The sequence below is a fragment of the Gopherus evgoodei genome, chromosome 1 (genome assembly GCF_007399415.2).
Source record: "Gopherus evgoodei ecotype Sinaloan lineage chromosome 1, rGopEvg1_v1.p, whole genome shotgun sequence".
NCBI lineage: Eukaryota > Metazoa > Chordata > Testudines > Testudinidae > Gopherus > Gopherus evgoodei.
Window position 1 is genome coordinate 220,642,309 of NC_044322.1, and position 15,470 is coordinate 220,657,778.

Genomic DNA, 15,470 nt, shown 5'->3' on the forward strand with positions numbered 1-15,470 from the left:
CTCTCACTACCTCATCTCTCCCTGCTGCTTCTAAGCTCTAACCCTGCCCACCCCCCCCCATATCTGGGCATCCCAGAATTATCTACTCCCCCCCATCCCACATCTCTGTTCTCCCTTCACCGGTGGGGTCCTGAATGGAAACATTATACCAGAGGTTGGCAATCTTTCAGAAGTGGTGTGCCGAGTCTTCATTCATTCTCTAATTTAAGGTTTCATATGCCAGTAATACATTTAAATGTTCTTAGAAGGTCTCTTTCTATAAGTCTATAATATATAACTAAACTATTGTTGTATGTAAAGTTAATAAGATTTTTTAAATGTTGAAGAAGCTTAATTTAAAATTAAATAAAATGCAGAACCCTCTGGACCGGTGGCCAGGACCCAGGCAGCGTGAGTGCCACTGAAAATCAGCTCGTGTGCTGCCTTCAGCACCCGTGCCATAGGTTGCCTATCCCTGCATTACACACTCTCCTATCAAAAGAGAAGCTCATCTAATTGTCACACAATCCATGCATGAGTCATACACCTGTTTACTTAATTTAGAATGCTACAAGCGGCATATCTTACCCTTAAAATTAGGAAACGGCATGAAAGCTACAGTTATTAATGTAGTTATTAATGTAGCCAATAAGGATACATTAAATGCAATTTTAAAATGACTGACAGCACCAAAATTTCACATGTCCAAAAATTATATTAGTGCATGAGATATAAGGCAAAAAAAGGGGGGCCAGAAAACTTGTCAAAACTTGGATGACAAATTAAGGTATAAAGTTATCACTACTCAGGTTCTTTAGAGACTCCACAGCTTGTAATAACCCAGGGGACAGGACTCCTTACCCAGCAAGACCACCGTCTCGTAGTTCTCCTGCATGACATCCCTATAGAGGGCTCTTTGAGTGGGGTCCAGCAGAGCCGCCTCTTCCCTGGTGAAATACACAGCCACCTCCTCGAAGGTCACCGGCCCCTGAAATAGCAAGAGTCCAATACTCACTACCTGCTGCCCCACTCACAACTCCACTATTCATGGAACAGCAGCACTAGGTAAACGGAAGCTCCAGGAGGCACATGTTAACACAGTCTCACCCCAACTTGCTTAAAACAGCCAGGAGGCATCAGAGGGCAGAAAGAGAAAATCTTTGTCTCTCCTAGCTGACAGACAGAGGCAGGGTCTTCACATTTATCGCATACCTACTAGCCAGGCTAGATATAGGAGATGGGGCTGTCTCTGGAACCTGATGGTGGCTCCCTGGTAGGAATCCCAACACTCTCCAAATAAAATAAATGGAAGAAAGAGGAAGTCAATATTAAATAATATAAGTTAGAACGTCAGAATTGTAGAAAATTGGTAAAGGAAGCTACTAGAAAGCAATGATCAATTAATGAAAAGAAGAAGGAAGTTTTTAAAAAGTATATTAAGTACAAAATTAATCCCTAACAATGGTAGTGGTAAATTACTAGATGGAAATGGCAGAATTATCAAAATAATGAAGATGTAAAAGTGTTCAACAAATATTTCTCTCCTGGATTTGGAGAAAAAGAGATGATGTAATCATATAAGATGTTGACAACGACAGTCTTTTCATCCCAACAATAACTCACGAGGATGTTAAACAGCAGCTATTGCAGTTAGACATGTTTAAAGACGCAGGTCCAGATAACTTGTATCCAAGAGCTTTGAAAGACCTGGTGGAGGAGTGTGGAGGACTGTTAATATTGATTTTAATTCGGACTTGGAACAATGGGGAAATTCCAGAAGACTGGAATAAAGCTAATGCTGTGCCAATATTTAAAAAGTATAAAAGAGATGACCCAGCTAATTACAAGAATGTTAGTCCGATATTGGGCAAGTTAATGGAGCAGTGAATATGGATTTAATTAATAAAGAATTAAAGAAGGGTAATATAATTAATACCAATTAACAAAGGTTCAGAGACAACAGATCCAATCAAACTAACTGGATATCCTAATTGGATGAGATAAAAAGTTTGGTTGCAACTAATAGTATTGATGTCATATGCCTTACAGAAGTTTAGGTATATTACTTGGCTCAATACAACATTTTGACTAGAAAACTAGAAAGATACAAAATAAACAGAGCATACATTAAATAGATTAAAAACTATGATTGTAAATGGGGAACAATGCTTGAGTAGATTTCTTTCTAGGGGGTTCCCACAAGGATTGGTTCTTGGCCCTGTGCTATTTAACATTCTTATCAACAACCTGGAAGAGAATATAAAATCATCACTGATAAAGTTTGCAGTTGCCACAAAGATTGGGGATGGTGGTAACTAATGAAGTGTCAGTAGGTTCAGGTTTCAGCACTGGGAGTCTGGGAAGTATTCCCAGTCCTGGCTAGAGGGTTATTTCCTGTTCCACAAAGAGGGGAAGTTCCATTCCCAACACCTGTGTCTTGAAATTAGGCCTTATCTCACACTACACCCCATATTCAGCATAGTGGTATGATTATAATATGATACGGTCATAATTATGATGCATTTTATGCAAGACGCATCATGTTCAGTGTCATTGGAAAAGTTATGATTTGTTGAATATGATTGTCCTATTTGTGTGCATGTATCATGTTTGTATCTGAAGTTAAGGATATTGACTATGCATCTGTCTTTCAAATGTGCTTACTCTGGGTAACACCCACAACGAGCCTTTCAGGTCCAACAAAGAAGCCAGACAGTGATGATGGCTCATCAACAAAGACAATGGACCACGGAATAGCTTAGCCTTCCTGTGAATGTTTCAGCCAGCCTATGAGTCATGGCTACTATGACTTAGCAGTGCCTGCTAGAGCATGTGACCAGACCACATGACACTAAACTCCATTTTGGTACCTGTATTTTTCTACAACCTGGACTGGGAACTGAGTTTGGAACAAAGGGTTCCTGCCATATGGAAAAGCTACATAAGGTAGGGTGTGACATCCTCTCTTGGCCTCATTCTGCACACAAGAAAACTCCTGGAAACATCTCAGGAACAAAGACTGAACTGGGGGGAAAGTGTTGGTTCCAGGGTAAAGAGATTTCTAGCTTATGTTTGGAAACTTGGTAGACTGCTTCTATCATCAGTCACGGTGAGAAATTGCTAATTCAAATTCTATCCAGATAGTATGTTAGGCTTAGTTTGAGTTTTCGGTTATTTGTTAAGTAATCTGCTTTGATCTGTTTGCTATCACTTATTGCTGGGAAATTGGTTGTTGTCGTCTATCTGTCCTTGAGTGGCTTAGGTAAAGCACTCAGGTAGTTAAGTTGGATGCATGGCGCCAGCTGCTGTCGTGTTGGTAAGAAAAGGGACTGGAGAGGCTGGCTGAATCTCCAGCAGCGCCGCGTGAGAGGGGCCAGCCCAACTTCAGGGTTAGAGGGCACAGTGGTTCCCAGAACCCCCCAGACTGCACCCCGGGGTGACAACCCACCACATTCGAGAGTATACAAGTCTCAGCAGGTTTGTCACATCCTTTCCCCCCCCATTCTGCACCATAGATAGTTCCTGCCTCCCACTACCTCTAGCAGCTCCCACCCTCCTATACATTTACTGCTCCTCTCCCTCCAAGCAGAACCCACCACCAGCTCCCTGATAATCTCTTACCTGAGCCAACTCCATTGCAGCCATTTTCTTCCCCCTAGGAGGAGAGGATGATTTGGAGCAAAACATGGACGATATTCTGTAGCCTGCCAGGGCGAGAAGGACAATGTGAGAGAATTCAGACAGGGTTTCTGTCCTTTTCACATGTCGATTGCCCCCAGCGTTTTTCCCTGGTAATGGACATTCTAGGTTCTGCCACACTGTGAAGCACAGAGTGACCATATTCCAGCACAGGCCTAGCCCCCTCCCACCAAGGTGAAACCCTCTGAGACATGGTGAAACCCTCCCAGTAGCAGAGTCTCTCTGTTACACTTAGCAAGTTTGTGAACAATACCAAGCTGGGATGGGTTGCAAGTGCTCTGGAGGATAGAATTAAAATTCAAAATCATCTGGACAAAATGGTTCGAAGTAAACAGGATGAAATTCAATAAGGACAAATCCAAAGTACTCCACTTAGGAAGGAACAATCAGTTGCACACATACAAGACAGGAAATGACGGCCTAGGAAGCAGTACTGCAGAAACAGATCTGGGAGTCATGGTGGATCACAAGCTAAATATGAGTCAAGAGTGTTACACTATTGCAAAAAAAGCAAGTATAATTCTGAGATGTATTAGCAGCAGTATTGTAAGCAAGACACGAGAAATAATTATTCCGCTGTACTCCGCACTAATTAGGCCTCAACTGGACTAGTGTGTCCAGTTCTGGACCCCACATTTCAGGAAAGATGTGGAAAACTTGGAGAAAGTCCAGAGAAGAGCAACAAAAATGATTAAAGGTCTAGAAAACATGACCTATGAGGGAAGATTGAAAACATTGTGTTTGTTTAGTCTGGAGAAGATATGACCAGCTTTCACGTTCATAAAAGTTTGTTTCAAGGAGGAGGGAGAAACATCGTTCTTCTTAACCTTTGCGGACAGGACAAGAAACAATGGGCTTAAATTGCAGCAAGGAAGGTTTAGGTTGGACATTAGGAAAAACTCCCTAACTGTCAGAGTGGTTAAGCACTGGAATAAATTGCCTAGGGAGGTTGTGGAATCTCCATCATTGGGGATTTTTAAGAGCAGGCTGGACAAACACCTCTCAGGGATGGTCTAGATCAGGGGTGGCCAACATGTGGCTCTTTAGAATTTAATATGCGGCTCCTTGTATAGGTACCACCTCTGGGGCTGGAGCTACAGGCACCAACTTTCCAATGTGCTGGTTGTGCTCACTACTTAGCTACAGGCCCTGGCCCCACTCCACCCCTTCCCACCCCCTTCCCTGAGCCAGCAGTGCCCTCGCTCCATCCTCCCACCCCCAGTGTCTTGCATAGCATGAACAGCTGATTGGGAGGTGCGGGGGGGGGTGCTGATTAGTGTGGCTTCTCATGGGTGGGAAGTGCTGGGACCAGGAGGTGGGAGCTGATGGGGGGCTGCTGATGTATTACTGTGGTTCTCTGGCAATGTACATTGGTAAATTCAGGCTCCTCAGCTCAGTTTGGTCACTCCTGGTCTAGATAATACTTCGTCCTGCCTTGAGGGCAGGGGACTGGACTAGCTACCTCTCGAGGTCCCTTCCAGTTCTGTGATTCTATGAACCAAAGGCCAGAGATGAGCAGAATCAAAGGAGTCACTCTGGGGATTCTCCCTGTCATTGTCCCCAAGGCTGCTCTCTCAGGTTAACTAAGTTATTTGATGCGCCAGCCTTTATACAGTCTCTCCCGGGAGTGCCCCTTTCATCGGCTGGGCCTAGTTTTAGCTTTTGGGAAGCATGATCCCAGGGGCTCTGAGACTGGGCCTTCTTGCCACAGCACATCTTGTTTCTTTCTGTGTCTCCCCAGAGAGTCAAAATGAGTAGATATTCCTCATAGAGACTGTGAACATAAGAACGTGTTTAGACTTTACTGAATGCTTATGAGTTGCTGCCTGGGTTAACATCTGACTAGTTGCGTTGTGAGCCTCTGTGACTCTGTAAATCACCAGACAGGAGAGAGACTTTACCTATGTGACGTGCTGATTGGCAACAGAATGCATTACACCCTACTTGACAGGAAAGGTCCATCAACACCAGATAGACTATTATGGGACGTTAAAGAAGACACAAGACTGTTGTTGTGCCCTTGACTTCCCATTAGCTGAGTTTCGCGCTCAGAGCACATGGCAGGAAGGGGATTAAAGACCCCATACCGAAGGAACTGATTATCTGTATGCTGCTTGGACTCTGGGGGGCAAAGTTTCTAGGTATAAGGAAGACATCCCCAGCTGCTTAGCCAGGGTTAGTCCTAAAGAATATGTAGAGCTTGCTTATTATAGAATCTTCTATTACCTTTGAAATCTAAGACTGCAACTCGTCTGCATCTATAGGATTACCTGCTTTAACTTTGTAAATAATTCTCGTTTCCTTTCAAATAAATCTTAATACAGGTTATGACAGGACTGGCTACAAGTGTTGTCTTTGCTGGGAAATCTAAGATTCAATTGACCTAAGGAAGTGACTGGTCCTTTGGGTCTGGCAGTAATCTAAATTGCTGTAATTTGTGAGGTAAGGCAGTGGTTCTCAACCAGGGGTCTGGGGCCCTCTGGGGGGCTGTGAGCAGCTTTCAGGGGCCTGCCAAGCAAGGCCGGCATTAGACTCACTGAGGCCCAGGGCAGAAAGTCCCAGCGCATGGAGCTGAAGTTCAGGGCCCATAGCCCCACCACCAGGGCTGAAGCCAAAGCCTAATTAATGTAGCTTTGTAGGGGCCACAGGCAGTTGCCCTGCTTGCTGCCTCCTAACACCAGCCCTGGCTTTTATATGCAGAAAACCAGTTATTGTGACCCACATGGGCAGTGGAGTTTTTATAGCATGTTGGGGGTGTAAGGGACCATCTGTCACAAAGGTGAGCTCACCTGCCTGGTGAGATATATGGGATCACCCAAAGGGACTGTCTGTGATTCCATGTTAATGCTGTTACAGTGCCTGAAGCGTTTACACTGGATTCTTGATTGGTGGAATCTCCATACAGACCTCACACCCAATTTGGGGTTTGTGCCCTGCTCTCACCAATCTGCTTGAGGCTGGTGCTCATGCTCTCAAGTCACTGAAGACAATGTTACAGAGAGAGGGGCTGTGACTTCCTCAAGGTAACTAAACAGGTCCGTGACAGAGCCAGAAACAGACCCTGTTAACTCCAGAGCCCCGTCACCCACAGCCTGGAAAGATCCCCAGAGCACAATGTATTAGGCTGCAGGAAGAGGTGTTCAGGGACTGCAAATGAGCTGCCCTGCCAAGACAGCCTGTGCATCCGTGGACAAACCACCTTGCTGGGGGTGTGTCCCCAGGGTCAAGAGAAGTCAGTGTCCAGTCCTGTGGGGCTGTGCTCCTGGCTCATACCTCCAGCACTCACTGCTGCCCCTCCCTTGCCAACTGCACTGTTCAGCCAGCCTCAAGCCTCTGTGAGGTCACTTCCCCCACCACCTTAAACTTTCAAACTGGGACACGGTGCACCAGTACCAATCACAGTGCACTAGTGTAAATTCTGTCTACATTAAGGGTTTGCACAAGTACCTAAAACATCAGTGTGGCAGAGACCTTCAGAAACAGCAGTATGGTAGCATTAGAACCTATGTCTAGCTCGGTCACAGACAGCCTGGGTGACCTTGGACACGTCAATGTTACTCCTCCCAACTTTAGTCTCTTTACCCAGCTGCCCACTCACTGGGGTCTCCTCTCTCTCCAGAGCTGCTCACCATGAAAATCTGTGTGGGTGTTATCAGAGCTAAGGTAGTTCAGCTCTGGAATAGTCTTATAAAGGTGGCTGTGGAGTCTCTTTCCTTGGAAGTTTTTAAGAACAAGCAGGACAAAGCTCTGTCAGAGAATAACTACATATACTTGGTTCTGCCTCTGCAGAGAGAGCTGGACTTGATGACATCTTGAGGTCTTATCTAGCTCTACTTTTCTAGGATGCTATGCAAAATATACATATAAAAACACAACATACAGAATAAAACCCACTACAACATAATGTCAGGCAATTCAGGGGGGAAAAAACCACAGCCTACACTCCACAGCATAAAATGACAATACAAAAGGAAAAGAAAGCAACACGATGCAAACTATGACATCCTAGGACAAAAGTACACAATGCAAAAGAGTTCAGCTCAAACCAACGCAGCACAGACACCAAACAAGCTGAGGCAAAACAACGCACCATAAAACTATGCAACACAGCATGGTACATCATAGTTCCAAAAGGCACCATGCAAACAGCTCAGCATAGATCAGGACACAGCACAAAAGAGAATTATTTCAATGTAGGCCTGGAAGGGATCTTGAGAGGTCATCTACTCAAGCCTCCTATGCTGAGGCAGAACCAAGTATCCCTAGACATTCTCAGACTGGTGTATCTCTGACCTGGTCTTAAAAGACCTCCAATGAAGGAAATTCCACAGCTTCCCTTGGAAGCCAATGCAAAGTATACACAGACCAAAAGAACACTGTACACACACAAGCTGGGCTTGGGGTTATGGGGAGAGGCAAGAATTCAAACAATCTGGATTCAGTTCCCAGTTTTGCCCCAAATTCTCTATGCAAACTTGTCAGACACCGGCGGCTGGCCCGTGCCCATTGACTTGGGCTCACACGGCTCAGGCTGTGGGGCTGTTTAATTGTGGTGTCTATGTTCTGGCTGGGGCTGTAGACCAAGGTCTGGCACCCTCCCACCTCGCAGGGTCCTTGTCAAGGTTCCTTCCCCACTCTGAACTTTAGGGTACAGATGTGGGGACCTGCCTGGACACTTCTAAGCTTAATTACTAGCTTAGATTTGGTATCGCTGCCACCACCCCCAAGCACTACTTTTCTTCCCTATGTAGCCCTCAGAGACTTTGCCAATTTCCTGGTGAACACAGATCCAAACCCCTTGGATCTTAAAACAAGGAGAAATTAACCATTCCCCCTCCTTTCTCCTACCAACTCCTGGTGGATCCAGATCCAACCACCTTGAATCTAAAAACAAGGAAAAAAATCAATCAGGTATTAAGAAAAAGGCTTTTAAATTAAAGAAAAGAAAGAAGGGTAAAAGAAAACCCTCTGGGAGAGATTAGCATACAGGCTACTCTCACAGACAACAGATTCAAAAGACAGAGGATGTTCCCCTGGGCAAAAATCTTAACACACACAAGAATACCCTAATTTGATAATTCCCTTAATGGTACCAAGACAAGTTACAAAGAAAATAAACATAAACCTATTTATCTCTTTCTAAAACTTACTACTCTGATAAGAGGCTGGTTCCTTGATCTTTTTCACTTCGGCTAAAACTGAAACTCTCAACAAAGGAAAACTTCCCTCCTTCCTTTTGAAACATCTTGTTCCCCCATCGGTTTCTCTGGTCAGGTGTCAGCTAGGCTAGGTGAACTTCTTAACCCTTTACAGGTAAAAGAAGCATTAACCCTTAACTATCTGTTTATGACACGCCCCCCAAATCTCAGACAGTGTTGAACCACGCTGGTGGTGATTTCTTCCTAGAACTTTAGAATAAACAGATTAATAAAACACATGCACCTTTACATATACTACTAATTATGTAAAACTACAAGATTTCTCACATTTTAAGGACAATTTTAACCAGTTAACTCTGGGAAACTTTCACGGGAGAGTGCATCCGCTACTTTGTTAGAAGCTCCTGAAATGTGTTGAATTTTAAAATCAAAATCTTGGAGAGCTAAACTCCATCGAAGAAGTTTTTTGTTGTTTCCCTTGGCAGTATGAAGCCACTTTAGCGCAACATGGTCGGTTTGTAGCTGGAAACACCGTCCCCAAACGTACGGGTGTAGCTTTTCCAGGGCATACACAATGGCGTAGCATTGTTTTTCACTGATTCACCAGTGGCTTTCCCTCTCAGACAGTTTCTTCCTGAGGAACACAACAGGATGGAATTCTTGATCCGGTCCTTCCTGCATTAAAACTGCTCCTACACCATGCTCAGATGCATCTGTGGTTACTAGAAATGGTCTGTCAAAGTTTGAGGCCCTTAGCACAGGGTCAGACATGAGTGTGGCCTTAAGCTCGTTAAAGGCCTTCTGACACTCATCAGTCCACTGAACTGCATTTGGCTGTGTCTTTCTGGTCAGGTCTGTCAGTGGGGTAGCGATTTGGCGGTAGTGTGGTACAAATCGCCTGTAATATTTGGCCAAGCCTAAGAAGGATTGGACCTGTTTCTTTGACTTTGGGACAGGCCACTTTTGGATAGCATCTACCTTGGCCTGTAGGGGATTTATTGTTCCTTGACCCACCTGGTGCCCCAGGTAAGTCACTCTGTTTTGGCCTATTTGACACTTTTTAGCCTTAACAGTTAGTCCTGCCTATCTGATGCGCTCAAAGACTTTTTTCAGGTGCTCTAGATGTTCTGCCCATGAGTTGGAAAAAATGGCCACATCATCAAGGTAGGCAACTGCAGATTCTCCCAATCCTGCTAGGAGACCATCTACAAGTCTTTGGAAGGTGGTGGGTGCATTCTGCAGCCCAAAAGGAAGCAGATTAACTTCATACACTCCTGCATGGGTGATGAAGGCTGACCTTTCCTTGGCAGGTTCATCTAGCGGTACTTGCCAGTATGCCTTGGTTAAGTCTAATGTAGAGATGAACTGGGCACGTCCCAATTTTTCCCAATAACTCATCGGTGCATAGCATTGGATAGTTGTCAGGACAAGTTACAGCATTTAGCTTACGGTAGTCCAAGCAAAAGCGTATTTCCCCATCTGGTTTGGGAACTAGAACCACTGGAGATGCCCATGCACTGTTAGAGGGGCAGATTATACCCATCTGTAGCATGCTTTGGATCTCCCGTTCTATAGCAGCTTGGGCATGAGGAGACACTCGGTAGGGCTGGGTTCTTATTGGGTGAGCGTTACCTGTGTCAATGGAGTGGTATGCCCGTTCTGTCCATCCTGGGGTGGCTGAGAACAATGGGGCGAAGCTAGTGCACAGCTCCTTGATCTGTTGCTGCTGCAGACGTCTCAGGGTTGTGGAGAGGTTCACCTCTTCCACGCCACCGTCACTTCTTCCTTCGTAGTAGACACCTTCAGGCCACTCAGCGTCATCTCCTCCCTGGGCTGTAAACTAACAAACCTTTAATTCTCTGGAATAAAAGGGCTTTAGAGAATTAACATGGTATGCTTTAGGGTTGAGGTAGGGAATGCTCTGAGATAGTTAATAGCTCCCAGGTGCTCTTGGATCGTGAATGGCCATTCCCATGACGCTTCCATCTTATGGGTCTGTAGCGCCTTTAAGACCATAACGTGGTCTCCTACTTTGAAGGGGATGCTCTCTGGTAAGTTTATCATAACAGGCTTTTTGCTCTTTCTGAGTATCCTTTAGGTTTTCTTTAGCCAGGGCTAAAGAGTATCGGAGGGTTCTTTGTAGGTTACTTACAAAGTCTAGAATGTTAATTCCTGGAGAAGGCAATAACCCCTCCCATTGCTGCTTCACTAGCTGTAATGGCCCCTTAAACTCATGGCCATACACAAGTTCAAATGGTGAAAACCCTAAACTGGGATGTGGTACAGCCCTGTAGGCAAAAAGCAACTGGTGCAACACTAGGTCTCAATCATTGGAGTGTTCATTTACAAATTTACCTATCATGGCCCCCAAAGTTCCATTAAACTTCTCCACCAGGCCATTGGTTTGATGGTGGTAAGGGGTGGCAACCAAGTGATTCACCCCATGAGCTTCCCACAGATTTTTCATGGTCCCTGCCAGGAAATTAGTTCCCAAATCGGTAAGGATGTCGGAGGGCTAACCTACCCTGGCAAAAATGTCTGCTAAGGCCTGGCACACAGTTTTAGCCCTGGTGTTGCTTAGAGTTACTGCTTCCGGCCATCGGGTAGCAAAATCCATGGAAGTCAGTATGTACTGCTTTCCTCTGGGTGTCTTCTTTGGGAAAGGACCCAGAATATCCACAGCTACTCGCTGAAATGGGACCTCAATTATGGGGAGTAGCTGGAGAGGGGCTTTGACCTGGTCTTGGGGCTTTCCCACTCGTTGGCACACCTCACAAGTCCGGACATAATTAGCAACGTCCTTGCCCATCCCCTCCCAGTGGAAGGACTTACCCAACCTGTCTTTGGTTCTGTTCACCCCAGAATGGCCACTGGGATGATCATGGGCTAAGCTTAAGAGCTTTACCCGGTACTTAGTTGGAACTACCAACCGTCTTTGAGGACGCCAGTCTTCCTGGTGTCCACCAGAAATAGTCTTCTTGTATAAAAGTCCTTGTTCTAGACTCATAGACTCTAGGACTGGAAGGGACCTCGAGAGGTCATCGAGTCCAGTCCCCTGCCCTCATGGCAGGACCAAATACTGTCTAGACCATCCCTGATAGACATTTATCTAACCTACTCTTAAATATCTCCAGCGATGGAGATTCCACAACTTCCCTAGGCAATCTATTCCAGTGTTTAACTACCCTGACAGTTAGGAACTTTTTCCTAATGTCCAACCTAAATCTCCCTTGCTGCAGTTTAAATCCATTGCTTCTTGTTCTACCATTGGAGGCCAAGGTGAACAAGTTTTCTCCCTCCTCTTGATGACACCCTTTTAGATACCTGAAAACTGCTATCAGGTCCCCTCTCAGTCTTCTCTTTTCCAAACTAAACAAACCCAAATACAACAAATCGGGATCGGTTAGAAGAGCTAAGAGGCTGTGGGGTGCTCCGTGCCGCCACCCAAGCTTTCTGAAGTCTGTCATCTGCTTCCTGCTCAGTCTGGAACTGTTCCCTTGATGCTGGAGACATCAGCTCCTCCTTAGACTGTGGACTTGTGCTTGGACCCTGTGGAAGCGATGTAGGTGATGGGGTTGTTTTAGTTGATTGTGAACCGCTCTCCACTGGTGCACTATGTGATATTTCAGGCTCTGACTGAGCCTCTGGGGTAGGGTTATCTGCTGCTTCTGCCAGTTCAGGCCCACTGGTGCCCTCTGGCGTTGGAGTTGTAGATGGGTTTGCAAGTGCTGGAGTCAGTGCTGGCAACAGTTCTGGTGCTGGTTGATTTACCAGTTCCGGTTTTGGGACTGGATTCACTGCGGCTGAAGCATTTATGAGTAGAAGATCCAGTTCCACCACCTCTGTCTGGGTCTCTGGTAACACAGAAGGGGCCCTGGTGGACGGCTCAGGAACAGGGATGGGTGTGGAAGCTTGCTTGGCCTGGCTGCGTGTGAGCATTCCTACCCTCTTGGCCAGCTTCACATGGTTGGCCAAGTCTTCCTAGTAGCATGGGGATGGGATAATTGTCAGACTGCAAATGTCCACATTCCTGACCAGCCCTTGTACTGGATAGGCAACTCAGCTGAAGGCAAGTTTAAAGATTTTGACATGAATGGGTGAATTGTCACTTGGGCCTCTGGGCTGATGAATTGGGGATCCACTAAGAATTGGTGGATAGCTGACACTTGTGCCCCAGTGTCTCTCCACGTGATAATCTTCTTCAGCCCACTCTCAAGGTTTCCCTTCACTCTGAGGGTATTTGAGAGGCAGCTGGGCCTGGGGATCTTTGGTGCGATTGTGGTGTAATGAACTGTAATCGGTTGGGGTTCTTGGGGCAGTGGGCCTTTATATGTCGCAGTTCATTACATTTAAAACATCTCCCAGCTGACTGATTACTAGGACAAGGTGGGTTGCTGGAGACTGGTGAGGTGGGACAATAAGGTGTCTGGGGCTTTCCTTGGGTTGTAGGTGGGACCTTGGATTGCCACCGGTGATAGGGTTTAGTTTCAGTTTGCTCTCTCTGATATTCGCTCCAACTGCTAGTAGTTTTTTTCTTTTCTGCCACTTCCACCCATTTGGCTCCAATCTCACCCGCCTCAGTTACAGTTTTGGGGCTTCCCATCTAGGATATACCTTTCTGTTTCCTCCAGAACACCCTCTAAGAACTGCTCCTTTTGCATTAGGAAGCACAGAGCTTCCACAGATTCAGCACTTGCTCTTGATATCCAGGCATCCCAATTCTTTCCAATGTGGTAGGCGTGTCGGGGAAATGACACATCTGGTTTCCACCTTAGGGCTCGGAACCGCCGACGGGCATGCTCAGGTGTTAGCCCCATTCTGATTCTGGCCTTGGTTTGAAAAAGTTTATAATCGTTCATGCGTTCCTTAGGCATTTCAGCCGCCACCTCTGCTAAGGGTCCACTAAGCTGTGACCTCAGCTCCATCATGTACTGGTCTGTAGAGATGCTGTACCCAAGGGAGGCCCTTTCAAAATTTTCTAAGAAGGCCTCAGTATCATCACCTGCCTTGTAGGTGGGGAATTTTCTGGAATGGGAAACAGTACCTGGAGAAGAGTTGTTAGGGTTGGCTGGTACATCCTGCTTAGCCCTTGCTAATTCCAGCTCATGCTTTCTCTCTCTTTCCCTCTCCTCCATCTCTTTTTCTCTCGCCTCCATCTCTTTGTGTTTCTCCTCCACAGCTCTTTTGTGTGCAGCCTCAGCCCTGGCCATCTGTCTGTCACATTCCTTTTGGCTCTCCTCAGCCTGGAGTTTGGCTAACTCTAGCTGCCGTTGTATGGTTTTTTTTTCTTTGCCTGACATTTTCCCCCTGGCCTACCTTAGCTATCTGAGGGGGGCAGGGGGGCAGCTTGGAATTTTTGGTTACTGTAATGTGACACTTTAGAAAAAAAACAAGTAGAACAGGTTTTGTTACTTGTCTTGGCAATATGTTAATGACCCTCCAGTGATCACAGCTGGAGCTTCTCTTCTAACAAAAAGCCCTCTGTTAGAATCTCTTATCTGTTTGCTTTCAGGGTCTCTCTCCTTCACTGCTTCCCCAGCATCTCAAAAGGAACAAAAAAAAAAAAATCTGGCTTTTGGTTCCTAAAAAATCCCTCACTGCTGCTCACCATGTCAAGGTTCCTTCCCCACTCTGAGCTTTAGGGTACAGATGTAGGGACCTGCATGGACACTTCTAAGCTTAATTACTAGCTTAGATTTGGTATCACTGCCACTACCCCCCAAGCACTACTTTTCTTCCCTGGGTAGCTTTGAGAGACTTCACCAATTTCCTGGTGAACACAGATCCAAACCCCTTGGATCTTAAAACAAGGAGAAATTAACCATCCCCCCTCCTTTCTCCTACCAACTCCTGGTGGATCCAGATCCAACCCCCTTGAATCTAAAAACAAGGAAAAAAATCAATCAGGTATTAAGAAAAAGGCTTTTAATTAAAGAAAAGAAAGGCAAAAGAAAACCCTCTGGGAGAGATTAGCATACAGGCTACTCTCACAGACAACAGATTCAAAACACAGAGGATGTTCCTGGGCAAAAATCTTAATACACACAAGAATATCCAAATTTGATAATTCCCTTAATGGTATCAAGACAAGTTACAAAGAAAACAAACATAAACCTATTTATCCCTTTCTAAAACTTACTACTCTGATAAGAGGCTGGTTCCTTGATTTTTTTCACTTCGGCTGAAACTGAGACTCTAAACAAAGGAAAACTTCCCTCCTTCCTTTTGAAGCATCTTGTTCCCCCATTGGTTCCTCTGATCAGGTGTCAGCTAGGCTAGGTGAACTTCTTGACCCTTTACAGATAAAAGAGGCATTAACCCTTAACTATCTGTTTATGACACTTCTATAGCCTGGCTCTAGCCCAAGCTCAGACATCTACAGTGCAATTAAACAGAAACCTTCGCCTGAGCCCTGTGAGCCTGAGTCAGCTGGCAAGGGCCAGCTGGGAGTTTTTAGTGGCAGGGTAGAGATACCCTTGGTGTCTGTGCAGCACCAGTCACAATGGGAACCCTGATCTCGGTGTCTGTGTAGAGTCCTGCACAACAGGGGCCTGATCTCAGTTGGTGACTCTGCAACTCCCAGCATTATAAGATCCCGGATTTTGTTTGGAGTCCCTGCAGTATCTGGTAAAA

At 45.6% G+C, this 15,470-nt stretch overlaps 1 pseudogene; it reads right to left on the reverse strand.

Moving 5' to 3' along the window:
- LOC115636545 overlaps nt 1–15,470 on the reverse strand; it is a 1,011,845-nt pseudogene that overhangs the window by 991,254 nt on the left and 5,121 nt on the right.